The sequence below is a fragment of the Hylobates moloch genome, unplaced genomic scaffold, assembly GCF_009828535.3.
Source record: "Hylobates moloch isolate HMO894 unplaced genomic scaffold, HMol_V3 SCAFFOLD_18, whole genome shotgun sequence".
In the NCBI taxonomy this organism is placed as follows: domain Eukaryota; kingdom Metazoa; phylum Chordata; class Mammalia; order Primates; family Hylobatidae; genus Hylobates; species Hylobates moloch.
The window spans coordinates 1,662,272-1,680,530 of record NW_026652293.1 but is presented as its reverse complement, the minus strand read 5'-3'; the positions used below and the strand labels follow the sequence as shown (position 1 = coordinate 1,680,530).

The window sequence follows — 18,259 nt, the reverse complement described above, 5'->3', positions numbered from 1 at the left end:
TGAGGAGTGCTCCCCATGTGCTCCTCCAGCCAGCCCTCCATCCCTCTCCTCCTTGCTGGGGAGGCTGCCTGTAGCCACCCCCGTGGGCTGCCAGCTGGTCCAGGCAATGCGTGGGAGGAGCGTGAGTTCCCTTTGTCAGCAGCCTGACTGCCTCCTAAAGGACTGGAGTGTGGCAGTGGCTGATTTCTCTCCTGAAGGCTTCCTTGTTCTCACGGACACAGGCAGCCCTCTCCTACAGCTACAGCACACGCCAGGCCATGGAAACCAACCAAGTGGCCATTACTACTCAGGCAAACTCCAACTAATCCAATCCACAGGTGAGGGGGTGGAGGACTCAGAAGAGAGAAACACCATCCCAGAAAGTGACAAGAACACAGACGCTGTGGTGAAGATCATGGACTTTACCTGAGTTGGGTGAGTCTCCACATCACCGCTTACTAGCTGGTGGCTTTGGGCAACATACTTAACCTCTTGGAACTTCAGTTTTCTCCTTTTCTTCTTCCCTCCCCTCCCCTCCTCTCCCCTCCCCTCCCCTCCCCCTCTCCTCTCCTCTCCTCTCCTCGCCTCGCCTCGCCTCGCCTCTCCTCTCCTCTCCTCTCCTCTCCTCTCCTCTCCTCTCCTCTCCTCTCCTCTCCTCTCCTGTCCTCTCCTCTCCTCGCCTTCCTTTCCTTTCCTTTCTTGAGTCTCACTCAGTTGCCCAGGCTGGAGTGCAGTGCCACAATCTCAGCTCACTGCAACCTGCACCTCCCAGGTTCAAGTGATTCTTCTACCTCAGCCTCCTGAGTAGCTAGCATTACTGGAGGCGTGTGCCTCCAGGCCCAGGTAATTTTTGTATTTTTAATAGAGATGGGGTTTTGCCATGTTGGTCAGGCTGGTCTTGAACTCCTAACCTCAGGTGATCCACCCCCCCTTAGCCCCCCAAAGTGCTGGGATTACAGGAATGAGCCACTTCACCCAGCCTGAATTTCAGTTTTCTTATCTTTAAAATGGGATGGCCGGGCACGGTGGCTCACACCTGTAATCCCAACACTTTGGGAGGCTGAGACAGGTGGATCACCTGAGGTCAGGAGTTTGAGACCAGCCTGGCCAACATGGTGAAACCCCGTCTCTACTAAAAAATGCAAAAAAATTAGTCGGGCGTAGCGGCAGGCACCTGCAGTCCCAGCTACTTGGGAGGCTGAGGCAGGAGAATCTCTTGAACCTGGGAGGTAGAGGTTGCAGTGAACTGAGATGGCACCATTGCACTCCAGCCTGGGTGACGGAGTGAGACTCCATCTCAAAAACAAATAAACAAACAAAAATTAAAATAAAATAAATAAATAAATAATAAAATGGGGCAATAATACTTTGATTGCACTGTTGCTGTGAGGATTAAATCAGTAATGTATGTGAAGGACAGTGTCTGGACCACAGTAGGAGCTCTCTAGGTGGCATTGTGGAGAGGCATTGTGTTTAAAGCAGACTCTGGAGCCAGATGATTTGGGTTAGAATTTTCTTTAGTAGCTGTGTGACCTTGGGCAATTTATTTTGTGTTTCTGGATAGAATTTTCTCATCTGCAAAATGGGTTCACTGATGTTTTCACAGGGCTGTTAGGATGATCAAGTGGGATAGCACAGCTCAAGGACTTAGATAGTGACTGGCCTTTGTATTAAAAATAAATCAATTGGTCGGGTGTGGTGGCTCACGCCTGTAATCCCAGCACTTTGGGAGGCCAAGGCGGGCGGATCACGAGGTCAGGAGATTGAGACCATCCTGGCCAACATGGTGAAACCCCATCTCTGCTAAAACACACAGAAAAATTAGCCAGGAGTGATGGTGCACGCCTGTAGTCCCAGCTACTCGGGACGCTGAGGCAGGGGAATCTCTTGAACCAGGGAAGCAGAGGTTGCAGTGAGCCAAAATCATGCCACTGCATTCCAGCCTGGTGACAACATGAGACTTCATTTCAATAAATAAATAAATAAAATAATAATAAATACATCAATGTTTTATTAGAACCTTTCCGACGATGGTGAGCATGTGTCTGCTGTACCTGGTGGGCCTGGGGTGTGGTGTGGAGAAGTCAGAGCCTGTGTCCCGGTCTGCAGGAGAGTTTGACCCTATTCTGCCCACACCTGTCTGATTACTTTCTTCCTCAAATTTTCCCAACCTGGATCTTCTCATTTTTTCACCTTCCATCTCCAGCCAGTCTGCAATCTCCTCACACACCTCTCGGTTGGCCCATGGCAGCCCCAGACCCTTGCGGCAGAGCCGCTGGACTCATTGGTCTGTGTGGGAGGGGCCTGGGCCTGAGAAGCTCAGTGCTGCGCTGCCCTTGGCCTGCGAGCACGTGCACTCGCCAGGCAGTCTCGGATGAATCACGTCCCACACCGAGTAGTTAGCCCAACTCGCACCAGAGGCCCTGTGTGCTGTTTTTGTGTGTAGTGTTTCTTTCCATTCCGTGAGTCAGAAAACACCGTCACTCAGCCATGTGATCCCGCTATCTTCTGCCAAGGAACTGTGTGCAAAGGATTGCTGGAAAACCCTCGAGGGATGAGGGAGGGCAGCCGTGACTGCCAAGAGGGAGGCTGAGCTGAGAGAACTGGAGGTTGCAAGTCGTCTCAGGAAAAGAGTGTTCCGGGGGGCTCTGGTATGTCGAGACCGGAGACCTGCCCACAAGGGCAGCTGCTGGTGGGTGAAGGGCCCTACCTTGGCCACGTGTGGGTGGGATCTCCACCCCCTTGACCCCTGGAGTATAATCTGATTATTTTGTCTGATTGTAAATGGAAAGCTTGCTTATACAAAATTCCAGATCGATACAGAAAACTATAAAAAAGAAAGGACATATCTCTCACCTGCCACCACCAGATGCTGTATTAATCCAGTGAGATATTTTCCATTTGCCTTTGGGCGCGGACCTGCCAGGCTCCAGTCCATTGAACTCTGTTGAGCTCCTACCTGCAGCCCAGGTCTGTTCCTGCCCCGGTCCTGGGACTCCGTCCTTCCAAACACAACAGGGAGAGACTCTCGTCTCAACTTGGCCATTAGCTTGCTGTGTGCCCTTAGGCAAATCACTCTGTCTGAGTCTTATTCGTCTCTTCAGTTAAAAATGAGATAATAGGGCTGGGCACGGTGGCTCACGCCTGTAATCCCAGCACTTTAGGAGGCCAAGGCAGGCGAATCACCTGAGGTCAGGAGTTTGAGACCAGCCTGGCCAACATGGCGAAACCCCGTCTCTACTAAAAATACAAAAATTATCCAGCCATGGTGGTGGACGCCTGTAATCCCAGCTACTCGGGAGGCAGAGGTGTGAGAATTGCTTGAACCCGGGAGGTAGAGGTTGCAGTGAGCCAAGATGGTGCCACTGCATTCCAGCCCGGGCGACAGAGTGAAACTGTTGCAAATAAAAATAAAATAATAAAAAAATGAGATAATAATTGGGCAGACTTGTTGAGAGGGTGGAAGGCATGGGGAGATATGAAAATAACTGCAACATCTCAAAAATCTCTTCAACATATGAGAAGTGCTGGCTTGATGCCCTTTTCCCTGCCTCAGCTCATTTAATCCCAAGGGTGGTGTTGAGCCCAGCTCCCCTTCTCCACCATTGACCTTGCCCATGTTGGCCGAAGGCCCTCCCCAGACACCCTAGGATTGGCTCAGAGCAGGGAGGTCTCAGGCTGTGGTTCTGACTGACCACTGAGACCCCATCCCTGAACACTGGCCAAGCCCTGGGGCCGGCAGTCACCTGGTTCAGAAGAACTCAAAGCCCTGTTTTGTTGCCAGTCTGGAGCCAAAATGACTGTGCCCCCTCCTCCTCCATGCAGGTGCTCATCTCCACCATGGCTGAAGTAATAATCAATGCCGTTCTTGCTCAGAAGCCTTTTCTGATTTCAGAAACCTTTGTAACTTTCCCAATTTGTTGTATTATCTTTAGATTGTAGTGATTCTTGTAAGATCCTTAACACTGAAAGGATTTCTGTACTTACCCCAAGGATAATTAATGACACTATAAGAACGTTAGTTTAGCTGTTTGCAAACCACTCCTTGTATTCATTTCAGTAACGTGCCTATGAACTTACGTATTGGAAATCATCGCCATTCCCACCTTCTAGAAGAGTAAAAGGGGGCTCAGGGGACAAACGTCTCTTAGTATACAGTGAGTGTTCGGTGATCCTATTTACCATGCCCGCCTCCTGGCTCTGGGAGTGCGGAGCCAGCTGCAGGCTCTGTGCCGACTGGCCCATACCCATCTTCAGGCAGGAAGCCCCCAGGACCAGCACAGCCCCTCCCCACACAGTGGCCTTAGCAGGGAGGGCTTCAACCCCTCCAGGCTGACCCAGGGCTCAGGACTCAGGGTCCAGATGGGTCGCTGCAGCGAATCCCCGCATTGGGCTCATCATCACCGGTGCTCACAGACTATCCCCATGTGGATTCCGCAGATGGTGAACCTTCAGCTACCAGTGTGTGCATCCAAGACTTTTCCACAAAAACAAGACATCACAGAAACTCTCCCCTCCCAGGTTGTGTGTCTGGGCTCCAGCCTCAGTTCCCTCAATCTGAGGTCCTGCTCCCATTGTGTGTCCCTTGAACTCTGTCCGGGAGATGGACAGAGGCTGCTTGCCTGCTCCCGGTTCCACGCCCCAGCCCCAGGATGCATCCTTCTGCCTGCCGGACACTAGCTGCTACTTCCACCTGCAGCAAGCAGCCATGATCACAACCCTTAGGCCCTGGCCCCAGGATGTGTGAGACCATCCTCGTTGGTGGGGTCTCAGACTCGGTACCCGTCTCCGGTCCATCCTGATTTACTTGAAGGACAAAGCCATGCCTCCCTACAGGCAGCAGCCGAGCAAGGACTCTAACCCAGGTCCTTTCATGCCAGACCCCACATTATCTTGTTCATACTGTGGCAAGGACTGTGTAGCCAGCGTCACTCAAAGCCAGCCTTGGGGTACAGAAGAGAGGTGGGCTACGAAGAGGTGAGACAGCAGGCAGTTCCTGTGAAAGGCAGGAGGCCTCACAGTGGGAGAAGGTCAGTGAGGGTGATGGAGAAGTGGATTTGGGGAATCAACCAGGAGGGGCCCTGTGGGGCCCTATGGCCACTCTGGGGCTGCCTGGAGACTGTCATAATAACCACAGTCATTACGATGATGGTAGGTGGTATTTAGTGAGCACTTACTATATGCTGAGTATTGGATTACCTGCCTCCCTGTATTACCTCATTTTATTCTCATGGGGGGTAACCTGCTGAAATAGGAGCTATTATTATCTTCCACTTTACAGGGGAGGCTGCTGACCCTTGGGGAGGCTAAACAACCTGCCCACAGGCGTTCTCTCATAAGCAGATCTGAGATGAGAGTCCAGGCTGCCTGATTCTGGGCCCCACTCTCTCTGACTTCTAGAATATTTGCTTCTTGGAAAAAAACAAAACCACCCTGCCCAGATGGTGGAGAGTGGGGGGTGTCAGGAGTTTCAGTTTTGTGGAGGAAAGATGAGTGCATTTATGTGGTTTCCACACAGAGGCATACCTTTGATCGTAGGGTCTGGAGAGGGGCCCTTTTGGAGAAGGTCGTCTTCCCTGAATGAAGATGCAGCTCTGGTTGGAGGGGCCTCTAAGAAGCAGCCAAATCAGTCCTGCTAACCCACAGGCCAGTGAGCCCTGGCCAGACCACTCTCCCATTCACAGAAAGTGGGTCCGTGCCTGGGATACGCGGAAGAATAAGTTCAATGCATTCAAGGCCAGGCGTGATGGCTCATGCCTGTAATCTCAGCACTTCGGCAGGCCGAGGCAGGAGGATTGCTTGGGGTATACCTGTGGGCTGCCAGCTGGTCCAAGCAATGGGTGAGAAGGTTCGAGACCAGCCTAGGCAACAAAGCAAGACCTCCAGCTCTAAAATAACAATAATAATGATAAATAAATAAATTCAATACATATGCCAGGCCTTGTTGGTTAGAGACAAATGCTTAAGAGCCTGCGGAAGAACAGCTTACGACCACTCCATGGTTTTTCCTCCCCATTTGGCAGCCTGAGCGGTGCAGTGGGAGCTGCAGACCAGGCTTCAGTGGGCAACAGCTGAATAGGCAAGAGGGCATCTGCACGCCTTCTGCAGTCTTGACCTCGGATTGGGTAGCAGCGAGCCTTGGGGTTTTCACGAACAGGTGACTGGGCCAGGTGCAGTGACTCATGCCTGTAATCCCAGCACTTTGGTTGGCTGAGGTGAGAGGATCGCTTGAGGTCAGGAGTTTTGAGACCAACCTGGGCAACATAGCGAAACGCCATCTCTATTAAAAAAAAAAAAAGAGAGAGAGAGAGAGAGAACAGGTGGCTTAAGACAGGCAGGTGAGGAGCGGGGCCCTCAGCGTGAGCCAGTTATAGTCCGTGCAGCCCTTTGGCCAGCCCTGGCTCCGCTGCGGTGTCTGGAGTGAAGGGCTTCCCTCGTGTGCTGGCTCAGCCTGGCTCCTCTGCTCCTTCACAGGTCTGCGGATCAAAACTCTTTTTTTGTATTTCCTTGAACAAACCATAGGTTGTAAAACTGCTGCAAACAACTATTGTGAAGCTAGAGGGAGAAAATATTAAGATATGTGGTGCTTTAACTTTTTGACTTGACTCACAGTAAGAAATGTATTTTGTATTGTAATCAAGTGGGTACACACACACACACACACACACATATACACTCAGATACACACAACTAAAACAGAAATTTTCTTGAAACAATTATGAATTGTACTATATGCAATACACTTCGTGTTTTGTATTTCATTCCATTTCATTTAAATAAAATGTGATTTGAGATGCTAGTTAGTGGGTCATGAAATCCATTTAGAGACTCTCAAACTACATTAAAAAACACCAGGTTAGCTGAAGATGCTGATAGCTAGAATAAGGAACAGACTGAATAGTTCATTTGTCTTGACTCCCCCTGGGACCTGAATTTTCTAAGGTCAGAGGCTGAGCCCTCCCTGTGAGTCCTAATGTGGGATCCCGCACCCATTAACCTTCTGAAAATACAGACACTGGCAAACACCAGGACTCCAAGCAGAAAGGGGGGTCCAGGGGAGAAGGCAGGAGGTGCCTGTCTTCAGAGTTAACATTTCGTTGGGATTTATTTTGCCATAAAATGACTTCCAGAGAACAGGAAACAGGTTGAATGAGGCTAGAGAACAAGATGAGGACATTTAGAGGCAAAACACTCCCCAAAGCTGTTCTGAGCATTGTGAGCATTGCTGTGTGATTGGCACAAAGAGGCAGGAATAGCAAATGGTTAAGAGGATAGACTCAGGAGCCAGCTGGCCTTGGGTGGAATCTGCCTTGCTATGCCTCAATTTCCTTATTCCTATAAAATGCCGATGTAGTAGTATTCAATTCTTAAGAGTTATTACCTAATCAGTATGCCAGTTATCAATGCTAAAAAAATAAAGCAGCCGAACTGTCCACACAAATCAGGCTCCAACTCTTGCCAGCGATGGTCAAGATTTTGGGGCTCCAAGTATGTGGGCAGGTCCGTGGCTTTCTTCCACATTGTGCAGAAAGGGGAGAATGTGGGTTTCTGGGTGCAGCTTTGCAATTCCAGCATGCATGGCATATATCTTAGATGAATGAATAAAGGATGAATGGGTTCTCTTTTCTCTGTCCCCACTGATGTGGCTTAGGGCAGGGCCTCAGCTACTAGACTCTCTATTCCATACTCCACACTGTTGCTAAGGTGATCTTTCTAAAGTGCAAATTTGATAATGTTTCTTTCTAGGAGGAATCCCTATACTAGCTCCTGCTTAAACCCTTGGAAGGCTTTCAGTGGTCTATGATGCATTCCAAACTCCCTTCTAGGCAAAGCCTCAGGCCATCTCTCAAACCCATTCTTCTTCTTTTTTATTTATTTATTTTTTATTATACTTTAAGTTCTAAGGTACGTGTGCACAACGTGCAGGTTTGCTACATAGGTATACATGTGCCATGTTGGTTTGCTGCACCCATCAACTCGTCATTTACATTAGGTATACCTCCTAATGCTATCCCTCCCCAGCCCCCAACCCCCCGACAGGACCCGGTGTGTGATGTTCCCCTTCCTGTGTCCAAGTGTTCTCATTGTTCAGTTCCCACCTATGAGTGAGAACATGTGGTGTTTGGTTTTCTGTCTTTGTGATAGTTCGCTGAGAATGATGGCTTCCAGCTTCATCCATGTCCCTGCAAAGGACATGAACTCATTCTTTTTTATGGCTGCACAGTATTCCATGGTGTATATGTGCCACGTTTTCTTTATCCAGTCTATCGTTGTTGGACATTTGGGTTGGCTCCAAGTCTTTGCTATTGTGAATAGTGCCACAATAAACATACATGTGCATGTGTCTTTATAGTAGCATGATTTATAATCCTTTCGGTATATACCCAGCAAAGAGATCACTGGGTCAAATGGTCTTTCAAGTTCTAGATCCTTGAGGAATTGTCACACTGTCTTCCACAATGGTTGAACTAGTTTACACCAACAGTGTAAAAGCATTCCTTTTTCTCCACATCCTCTCCAGCATCTCGGCTGTTGTTTCCTGACTTTTTAATGATCGCCATACTAACTGGCATGAGATAGTATCTCATTGTGGTTTTGATCTGCATTTCTCTAATGACCAGTTATGATGAGCATTTTTTCATGTGTGTTGGCCACATAAAGGTCTTCTTTTGAGAAGTATCTGTTCCATATCCTTTGCCCACTTTTTGATGGGGTTGTTTTTTTCTCATAAATTTGTTTAAGTTCTTTGTAGATTCTGGATATTAGCCCTTTGTCAGATGGGTAGATTGCAAAAATTTTCTCCCATTCTGTAGGTTGCCTGTTCACTCAGATGGTAGTTTCTTTTGCTGTGCAGAAGCTCTTTAGTTTAATTAGATCCCATTTGTCAATTTTGGCTTTTGTTGCCATTGCTTTTGGTGTTTTAGTTATGAAGTCCTTGCCCATGCCTGTGTCCTGAATGGTATTGCCTGGGTTTTCTTCTAGGATTTTTATGGTTTTAGGTCTTACATTTAAGTCTTTAATCCATCTTGAATTAATTTTTGTATAAGGTGTAAGGAAAGGATCCAGTTTCAGCTTTCTACATATGGCTAGCCAGTTTTCCCAGCACCATTTATTAAATAGGGAATCCTTTCCCCATTTCTTGTTTTTTTTTTCAGGTTTGTTAAAGATCAGATGGTTGTAGATGTGTGGTGTTATTTCTGAGGCTTCTGTTCTGTTCCACTGGTCTCAGACCCATTCTTCACCACCCTCTCCACACCCTACCTTCTGGTCCTACCAAATAATTTGCATTCTCTGATGGTGCAATATAATCTCAAGTCTCCATGCTTTTGCCCATGTCATTCCCTGCACCTTGCCTGTCACGGCCCTACCAGCTGGTCTGGCCCCATTATAAAGAATTATGACGCTCAGTGGAAGCACTGTGTCCTCTGACCTGTAGAGCCGGGAGCTTCTCCTCTGTGCTCCCACTTGCTCTGACGTTATTCTAAGGAGGAAAGCTGAAAGGTTTGCCCAGCTTCCCGACTCTGGCCACTAGAGAGCAGTAGAGGGTAGACAAGTATCTGGCCTGGGACACCCCAGACCTGCTCTTCTTGCTCTGTGCTTCCCGACATGGCCACATCTCACTCCTGGAATCTGCACAGCCCTTTCGTGGGTCTCTTGGCGTCTGCCACGCCATCTTAACTTTTATGCACAGAGCTGGCCAGCCAAGGGCACTGTTAAAAAATAAAATTTCAACATAGTGAAACAGGTAATTGGCTTTCCTTTTTTTTGAGACAGGGTCTTGCCCTGTCATCCAGGCTGGAGTGCAATGGTGCAATCTCAGCTCACTGCAGCCTTGACCTCCCAGGCTCAAGCGATCCTCCCACCTTAGCCTTCAGAGTAGCTGGGACTACAGGTGCGCACCGTAAAGCCCAGCTATTTCTTTTGTAAAAGAAGGGGTTTCACCATGTTTCCCAGGCTGGTCTGGTGCTCAAGTGATCTGCCAGCCTTGGCTTCTCAAAGTGCTGGAATTACAGGCATGAGCCACCACACCCAACCTTTTTTTTTTTTTTTTTTTAATTGAGACAAAGTCTCACTCTATTGTCCAGGTTGCAGTGCGATGGGGCAATCATAGCTCACTACAATCTTGAACTCCTGGGCTTAAGTGATCCTCTTGCCTCAGCCTCCTGAGCAGCTGGGACTGCGGGCATGCACCACTGTGCCCAGCCCTACTTGGCTTTTATTAGTGATCCAGGAATCAGACAGCATATCTTCCAAAACAGAGGGAGTTCCACTCGGCACGACATATCCATTGTAAGGTAGCTTGAACAGGAACAAGGAAACAGAATACCACAAAAAAGCAGATGAGTTAACATCAGGTTGCTTTCCTTATAAGGGTTAAAGGAAAGAGGACTGTCTTATCTTGCCAGCTCAGGTTGACTGGGCCCTTTCCAATTGGTTGCCATAAATCTCCTATTTTTAGGAAAACATGATCTGTTAGGGGATTTTCCTGCTTCATAAAGTTTCAGTTTGATTATGCAGCACTTAGCATAAGTGACTCCATTTTGGCTTGGTCTGTTGGGGCCTAGTGCAGGACCTCAGTCCAAAACAATAGGCTCCTATAAATTTTATTTAACATCACCACGGAGTGGGGCAGTGAGTGAGAGGGATGAAGTGTGACAACCTGTAGATAGTATCTGTGAGTGCTCTTGCTGCAAACGGCAGGAACTCACTCTGGCTAACTCAAGCTAAGAACGAGCTGATGAGAAAGAATATTGGATGATTTACATAATTGATTCGTATCTGGCAAACCAGGTTCGGGCAAATGGGCAGGGACCGCCCTGAAGGCCGGGTAGCTAAGAACCTAGTCACAGCCACTCAGCCTCGGGGTCAGGATGCCCATGTGAGTTCTGCTACCAGTTACCATGGACTGCTGGACTCTCGGCCCCACTGCCATGGCTTGACCTCCCAGGCTCAAGCAATCCTTCCACCTTAGTGTTCTGAGTAGCTGGGACTGCAGGTGTGCACCATCTCTAATTACCTGTCTCTCCTCGAGAGTCAAAGCCCCCAGCCTGAGCATCCCACGGGCTGAGCCTGGGTCAAACATGGGCCCTAGAAGACTGTCTGCTTCCTGTCGAGACCACCCCCTGGAGGACTCCTCCACATAGGAAGGACTCAAATGTAGGCAGACAAAAATCAACAGATGTCCTCTGCGGGATTCACCGGTTCCCTTTCTAGAATGAGCTCATTCTGGAAGGCACTCATGAGTTCATTTGAGTATCCAAGAAGTCCTTTTGCTGCTTTGTTGGGCTGAGGGGAGTGAAGACAAAGAGGTGTGTCAGTTGCCCCATCATCTCTAGCACCGGTTCCCACAGAAGTCACCAGTATCCACCCAACAGAACCAGGATGAATGGTTTGAGTGTGGTCATTCCTTTGTTCGCTCCAGAAGGAGAGGGCTGGGGAGCAGGAAGGGGAAAGCAAGGCAGCTGCAGTTTTATAATGTGCCTGCCCAGGACAGGCGGCCATCCATCAGGGAGAAGGAGGACCTCTGTGGAAACAGGGTATGAAGCAATCTGTTTCACTTGAAGTGATTGTGTGAACTGATATAGTTGTTTGTCATAAATGTTGGCTATGTATGGAGTTATTCTGACCCTTAGAAAACACTCTATCCAGGCATAGTGGCTCACGCCTGTAATCCCAGCTACTCCGGAAGCTGAGGTGGGAGGATCGCTTGAGCCTGGGAGGTTGAGGCTGCAGTGAGCTGAGATCGCATCACTGAGCTCTAGCCTGGGTGACAGAGTGAACGCCTGTCTCAGGAAAAAAAAAAAAAAAAAGAAAGAAAAAAGCAAACACTCCAATGCTTCAGGAAACTGAGTCCATTGTTTCACAGACTTTCCTCCCCTGGAAGCACACAGATGCTGGGGTGTCAGGCGCTGCTGCTGGGGAAGGAAGACTTAGCTCCACTCAGGAGCAGAATGGCTCCAGGGACAGGAGAGGGAAGCAGAATGAGAGAGCCACACTTTTCCCTAAAACTGTGGTGTAGAAACTGGACTGCACAGACCCCAGGCACCTCTGGGACCCCAGGCATGCACAGCCCTGGGTAGAGGTCTGTCAGATAAAACAGAGGACACTCAGTTACATTTAAAAATCAGATAAAATTTTAGTATAAATAGGTCCCATGTAATATTTGGGATATTTACACATTTTTTATTTTTTTAAAAATTAAAACAGCTGGATGTCCTGTGTGACATTGTGGTATAATAAGAAGTAGATATTTGGTCTTCATCCCCAGTTCCTGGACAGAGCTCCTAAACACTTGTAATTTCCTGAGTGATTACGGAGGTAGGAGCATCTCTTGTACTATTTGGTCTCAGTCTCCAGTTCCTAACGCAAAGCTTCTAAGACCCTTGAAATCTCCAGAGTGATGAGTGTCTTTTTATATGTTAATGAGATAACTGGTGGCTGGGGGCCCCTGGATAGCTTCAGGTTGGGAGACAGTCACCAGAAAGACCAAAGAATGATTAGAGTTTTCAGTTCCCTCCCAAATCTGGGAAGGGGTTAGGGGCTGGAGATTGAGTTACTTAACAATGGTCAATAATTTTTGCCAATCATGCTTGCATAGTGGATCTCCCATAAAAACCCTAGATAACAGGGCTCAGAGAACTTCCAGTTGGCAAATGCATCTGCATGCTGGGAGGGTGGTGCACCCCAATTCCATGGAATAGAAGCTCCTGTGCTTGGGACCCTGGACCTCCCTCTATGTACAGTACCTTCCCTCTTTTTTTTGAGATGGGGTCTTGCTACGTTTCCCAGGCTGGTTTTGAACTCCTGGCCTCAGGTATGCTTCTGCCTCAGCCTCCTGGGTAGCTGAGATGATATATACAGTACCTCTTCATCTGGCTGTTCATTTGTATCTTTATAATATCCTTTATAATAAATCCATTATAGTAAGTAAAGTGTTTCCCTGAGTTCTGTGGGCCATGATAGCAAATTATTGAACCTGAGGAAGGGGTCATGGGAACTCCTGATTTGCAGCCAAGTGTAGATAACCTAGGGACCCAGTACTTGCGATTGGTGTCGGAAGTGGGCGCAGTCTTGAGGGACTGAGTCCTTAGCCTGTGGGGTCTGTGTTGACTTTGTGTAGTGTCAGAATTGAATTAAATTGTAGGACACTCGGTGTCCTCAGAGACTTAGAGAATTGCTTGGTGTGAAAACCTCACACATTTGATGTCAGAAGCGTTACGTGAGTAGATAAACCGTTCTATTTTTCCTTTGTTCCTGTATTTTTATTTGCTAAACATGGCAACCTTACTTAAGTATGCTGCTTTTTAAAAATTTATTTTGGGCCTTAGGCTGGGTGTGGTGGCTCATGCCTGTAATCCCAGCACTCTAGGAAGCTAAGGTGGGTGGATCATTTGAGGTCAGGAGTTTGAGACCAGCCTGACCAACATGGCAAAACCCCATCTCTACTGAAAATACAGAAAAATTAGCCAGGCATGGTGGTGCGTGCCTGTAATCCCAGCTACTTGGGAGGCGGAGGCACAAGAATCACTTGAACCTGGGAGGTGGAGGTTGCAGTGAGCCTAGATTGCACCACCACACTCCAGCCTGGGCAACAGAGTGAGACTCTGTCTCAAAAAAAAAAAAAAAAAAAAAGAAGAAGAAAAAAATTTATTTTGGGTCTTAGGTTAGATTTTCTTGGAATAAGAAAGGTGTTTTGTTTTGCTTTGTTTGTTTTATAAAAATGCAGCTATGCATGGAAGGAAAGGTTTGTACTGCCAAAAAAAATATAAGTTTTGAAAGTCATGCTGACTCTTCATTTTTTTATTCTTTACCTGGAAAAACTTAGCTGTAATGAATATTTAATTAATTCTTTCACCTTGTACATTTTTTTTTTTTTTTGATATGGGGAGTCTCGCTCTGCTGCACCGGCTGGAGTGCAGTGGTGAGATCTCGGCTCACTGCAACCTCTGCCTCCTGGGTTCAAGCAATTCTCCTGCCTCAGCCTCCTGAATAGCTGCGATTACAGGCACGTGCCATCACACCCAGCTAATTTTTGTATTTTTGTATTTTGTAGAGACCATGTTGGTCAGGTGGTCTTGAACTCCTGACCCCAAGTGATCCGCCCTCCTCAGCCTCCCAAAGTGCTGGGATTACAGGCATGAGCCACCTCACTCAGTCCACCCTGTACATATTTTACAGTGCCTTTATCACAGCTCAGGCACTGTTGCAGATGATAGGGACAAAATAAAGTGAAGAAGGCAAAGCTGCTGCTGTCTGACGGGTCTCTCCAATTTATTGGGGCAGACACCACATGGAGAGATCATGTGTGGTCGGAGGTGCAAGGTGCAGAGAGGGAGTTGGTACCGCTTGCATCTTGGCAGAGCAGGGAAGAATGAAGTGAGGCTGTAAGTGATGGGAGCCAGATGTTGACACGGACGCTAGTTTCAGTGGGTCATTGGTCAAAGCTGATGTACAGGCAACCGGAAGAGACTGGTCCTCTTGGACTTCCTCGCTTACTACATTGTTTAATCCTGTCTTGGTTAAGATTGATTAAATAGTAAAGCAACTATTTTCTGTTTGGTTGGCTTCAAACATGTGGCATGGGTGAGCCATTTCCCCAGGGCGTCTTCAGGATCTGGCTGGAGGATCCAGCCCGACGCCCTGTGGGTTTGAGGGGAGGAGAGGACACAGCCCAGGAGCCACCTTTACCTGTGGACTCGAGGCTTCTTCCAGCCCTGACCAGTGACAGGCGCGTGGCAGAGAGAAACCGAGAGATTCTGAAGGAGGAGGAATGTTCAAAGGGCAAACAGCTCTCAACTTGATTAACTCTTGAATAAACAACTGGTCCTTAAGGGCAGATGAGTAACCCAGGAGGATCCTGACTCTGTGAAGGGCAGAGTTGCATTCTATTGCCCTAGGAAACAAGGGAAAATGAGATTTCTCTGTTATCCTGACCATGGATTATTCTTGTCCCCCCTCCCTTTTTTTAAATCATTAGAGGAATTTATTTCCTTTCCAGAAGAGTCACTCTTCTGCGGTCCTTCCACACCCAGCTTTGGACTGGGCCACCTGGCAAGGGTGTGAAGTGGACTTGTGGTTGATGGTCTAAGGTTCTCCAGCCATACATGTGTTTGGGCCCAGCCATTGGCACCAGGTCACTCAGCCTTTGAGCCTGGCCACGCTTGGTCAGGAACACGTGAGATCCCCAGCATGTGACCAAGCCTCAAGCAGTCATGTGGGCTGTGGACACGGAGGCTTAGAGACAGCATGGTGGGAGCCCAGAACCACAACCAGTAGCCCAAGGATGAGTGAGCCAACCGCAAGTGTGCGGAATACAAGGGCATCATTTTCTCCTGCTCCTCCAGGGAGCTAGAAATAGCACTCTGCCCTTTGTCCTTGAGGAGCTGAGGCAACCGCCTGGCGTGGTGTGGGTGTTGGTGACCACAGGCCCCTTTGTTCCTCTCTCCCACTCACCCTCCCACTCCTTCCTCGCGCCTGTGACCCTCGGTCCCTGGCCCATGGAGACTGTGGGCAGGGCTCAGGGCCATTGGGTGGTGTCTGGGTGAAGGTGGCTGCTTAGCACTGGCACATCTGGAGAATGTGGTGGCGAGCTCCCTCTCAGCTGCCGTTTCCTGGTTGGCATTAGCGTTGCCACCCAAAGCCTTCCCGAGCATGGCTGACCCTGACCTGGGGCATTCAGAAGTGCCTGGCTTCTTCCTGGCAGTAACTTCGGTGTCAGACACGGGCCTCTAGGGTATTGTTTTACAAATGTCATTAACTGGCCAGGCACAGTGGCTCATGTCTGTAATCCCAGCACTTTGGGAGACTGAGGCAAATGGATCAATTGAGGTCAGGAGTTCGAGACCAGCCTAACCAACATGGTGAAACTCCATCTCTACTAAAAATACAAAAATTAGCTGGGCGTGGTGGTGTGTGCCTATACTCCCAGCTACTTGGGAGGCTGAGGCAGGAGAATCGCTTGAACCTGGGCGGCGGAGGTAGCAGTGCACCAAGATTGCGCCACTGCACTCCAGCCTGGGCAAAGGGAGCGAAACTCTGTCTCAAAAAAAAAAAAAAAAAGTCATTAACTGAAACCCATAGTGAAAAACACTTGCACTTTACCTTGCATCCCGTGCACACATTATATACTGGATGTTTCCACTGAACGACCTCCTCCCTGGCTCCCCTGCTCTCAGTTTCCCTTGGGTTCAGTGGGGGGGCAGGCCTGGCAGGACTGCAGAGAGAGGGAGAAGGGGGAAGTACTTACTCCCCAATGGGGTTGCCATGGGCTGGCTGGTCCCTCACCTGATGATCGCTGCTCTTTCCACATCATTCTCTTGTCTCCAAGTTCTGAAAACACTTTCTTCATTCAAGCCTTCAAGCCTAAAGGTGATAAGTGAGCCCCACTGTCCTTTATGACTTACCCACACCCGTCTTTGTAAATAGCCTCTATCAAATGCTCCGAGAAACTATTCGATTAGAATGTGCTGTTTTTCTATTTCGGGGCATTGGCTCAAGTTTATCCATGTATTATGTGTGTGTACATACACCCATACAACACACATACATATACACATATATGTATATATATATACACACCAATGATTCATGAAGTAATACTCACCCTTACTTGGCTGTGAGACACTCTAATATGTTGTTCTTTTTTCTTTTTTGAGACAGAGTTTCACTTTTGTTGCCCAGGTTGGAGTGCAATGGTGCGATCTTGGCTCACTGCAACCTCTGCCTCCCGGGGTTCAAGTGGTTCTCCTGCCTCAGCCTCCCGAGTAGCTGGGGTTACAGGCGCCCGTTACCATGCCCAGCTAATTTTTGTATTTTTAGTAGAGATGGCGTTTCACCATGTTGGCCGGGCTGGTCTTGAACTCCTGACCTAAGGTGATCCACTCACCTCAACTTCCCAAAGTTCTGGGATTACAGGCATGAGTCATCACACCCTGCCCTCTAATATGTTATTGTATTCTGTGGACTTTTTAAAGAATGCTCATCCCACCTACTAAAGTGACTCCGTGACCCACTTATGGGTCTTGATCCATAGTCTGAAAGGCATTGCATTAGGGCCAGCCCAGGGTAAGTGGCCTTAGCTGGGCTGGCTATAGCGTGTAGCAGAGGTCAGTATGGAAAATGGCCCTGGGTGCATTCTGGGGCTCCCCTTGGGGAAGGCTCCTCTTTAGGGGGGGTTTCCCTAGAGGGCACTTCCTCCCTGTAGTCATCACATTCCAGGGGCCAGTTTTCCACTTTGTAGGCCTAGAAATCCAAGTTGGTTAGGAGCCTTGAAGGTGGCTGAGTTCAGGGGTGACTCACACTGCAGCCCAAGTGTAAATATCAGAGTGCTGATTCAGTCGCTCACAGTGAGGATCCAGCTACCCAGTGGGCTGTGTTCACCCATCAGCACCTGTTCTCCGGTAGGGAATTCTACCCAGAAGGCCAAACTGTCATCAGAAGGTGCTTGGCCAGCACAGTCCTGAAGTAAGGGAGTTAGGAGAAGCCCGGAGATACGTGCTGCGCACCTGGGAGGCCTGAGCACCTCTCCGGGATACTCTCGAAATGCCTGCCTGCCGGCCTCCTTGGTCCTCACCACCTGTGCTGACCCACCTCTTTGGTTGACCTGTCAAATCTCTTGTTCTGTCTTCATCTATGTCTGCGCAGTTGAAGCTTTCTATTTCAACTTCCGATGGTGGGCGATGGGGCTGGTTGTGTGCATGGTGGCCTCCCATGGCTGTCCTGCAGGTGAGGTGGGTGGCACATGTGTTGGGGGAGTAGCAGGAGCTCCCTCTGATTTACCTTCAGGTAGTCCAGAGATGTGTGGCCATCTACCCATCAGCAATAACCATACACGGCTCTTTATTGAGTGCTTTGTAGAATGCTGGCTATGGTGCTAAGCACTTCACTGGCACTCTCATTTCTTTCCCATGACCATCTGATGAAATAGTACTTCTTTCCCTATGTTGTGCATAAAGAGATGAAGGCTTAGAGAGGTCAAGTGGCTTGGCTGAGATCACTGAGTAAAGCCAATCGACAGGTGCCCTAGAAACTGTCTGTGAATATATATGTGTGCTCTGAAAGGACAGGGGCCAAGCCTCCCCAGAAGCTCTGACTCCCTAAGTGTAGGACTGTGCCCCCCTCAGTAGCTTCCCTCCCCACCTTGCTAGCCTCCCCGAAGTGCCCAGGGCAACATGTGGCACAGCAGGGGTGCTCCGTTGCATGCTTGCTGACAGTCACGGACAGGGGACCAGCCTCTTGCCAAAGAGAGAAGGCCTGTGGGAGCCTCAGACCACAGAGGAGT

The 18,259-nt window shown here is 48.8% G+C and overlaps 1 protein-coding gene across 1 annotated transcript in view; it reads left to right on the top strand.

Moving 5' to 3' along the window:
* Positions 1–285: 285 nt before the first annotated feature.
* ATF3 (activating transcription factor 3) overlaps positions 286–18,259 on the top strand; it is a 151,096-nt gene continuing 133,122 nt past the window's right edge. Inside the window, exon 1 of the mRNA XM_032136745.2 lies at positions 286–414. The gene's annotated coding sequence lies outside the window, so the exon portion shown is untranslated. The remainder of the gene's footprint in view (positions 415–18,259) is intronic.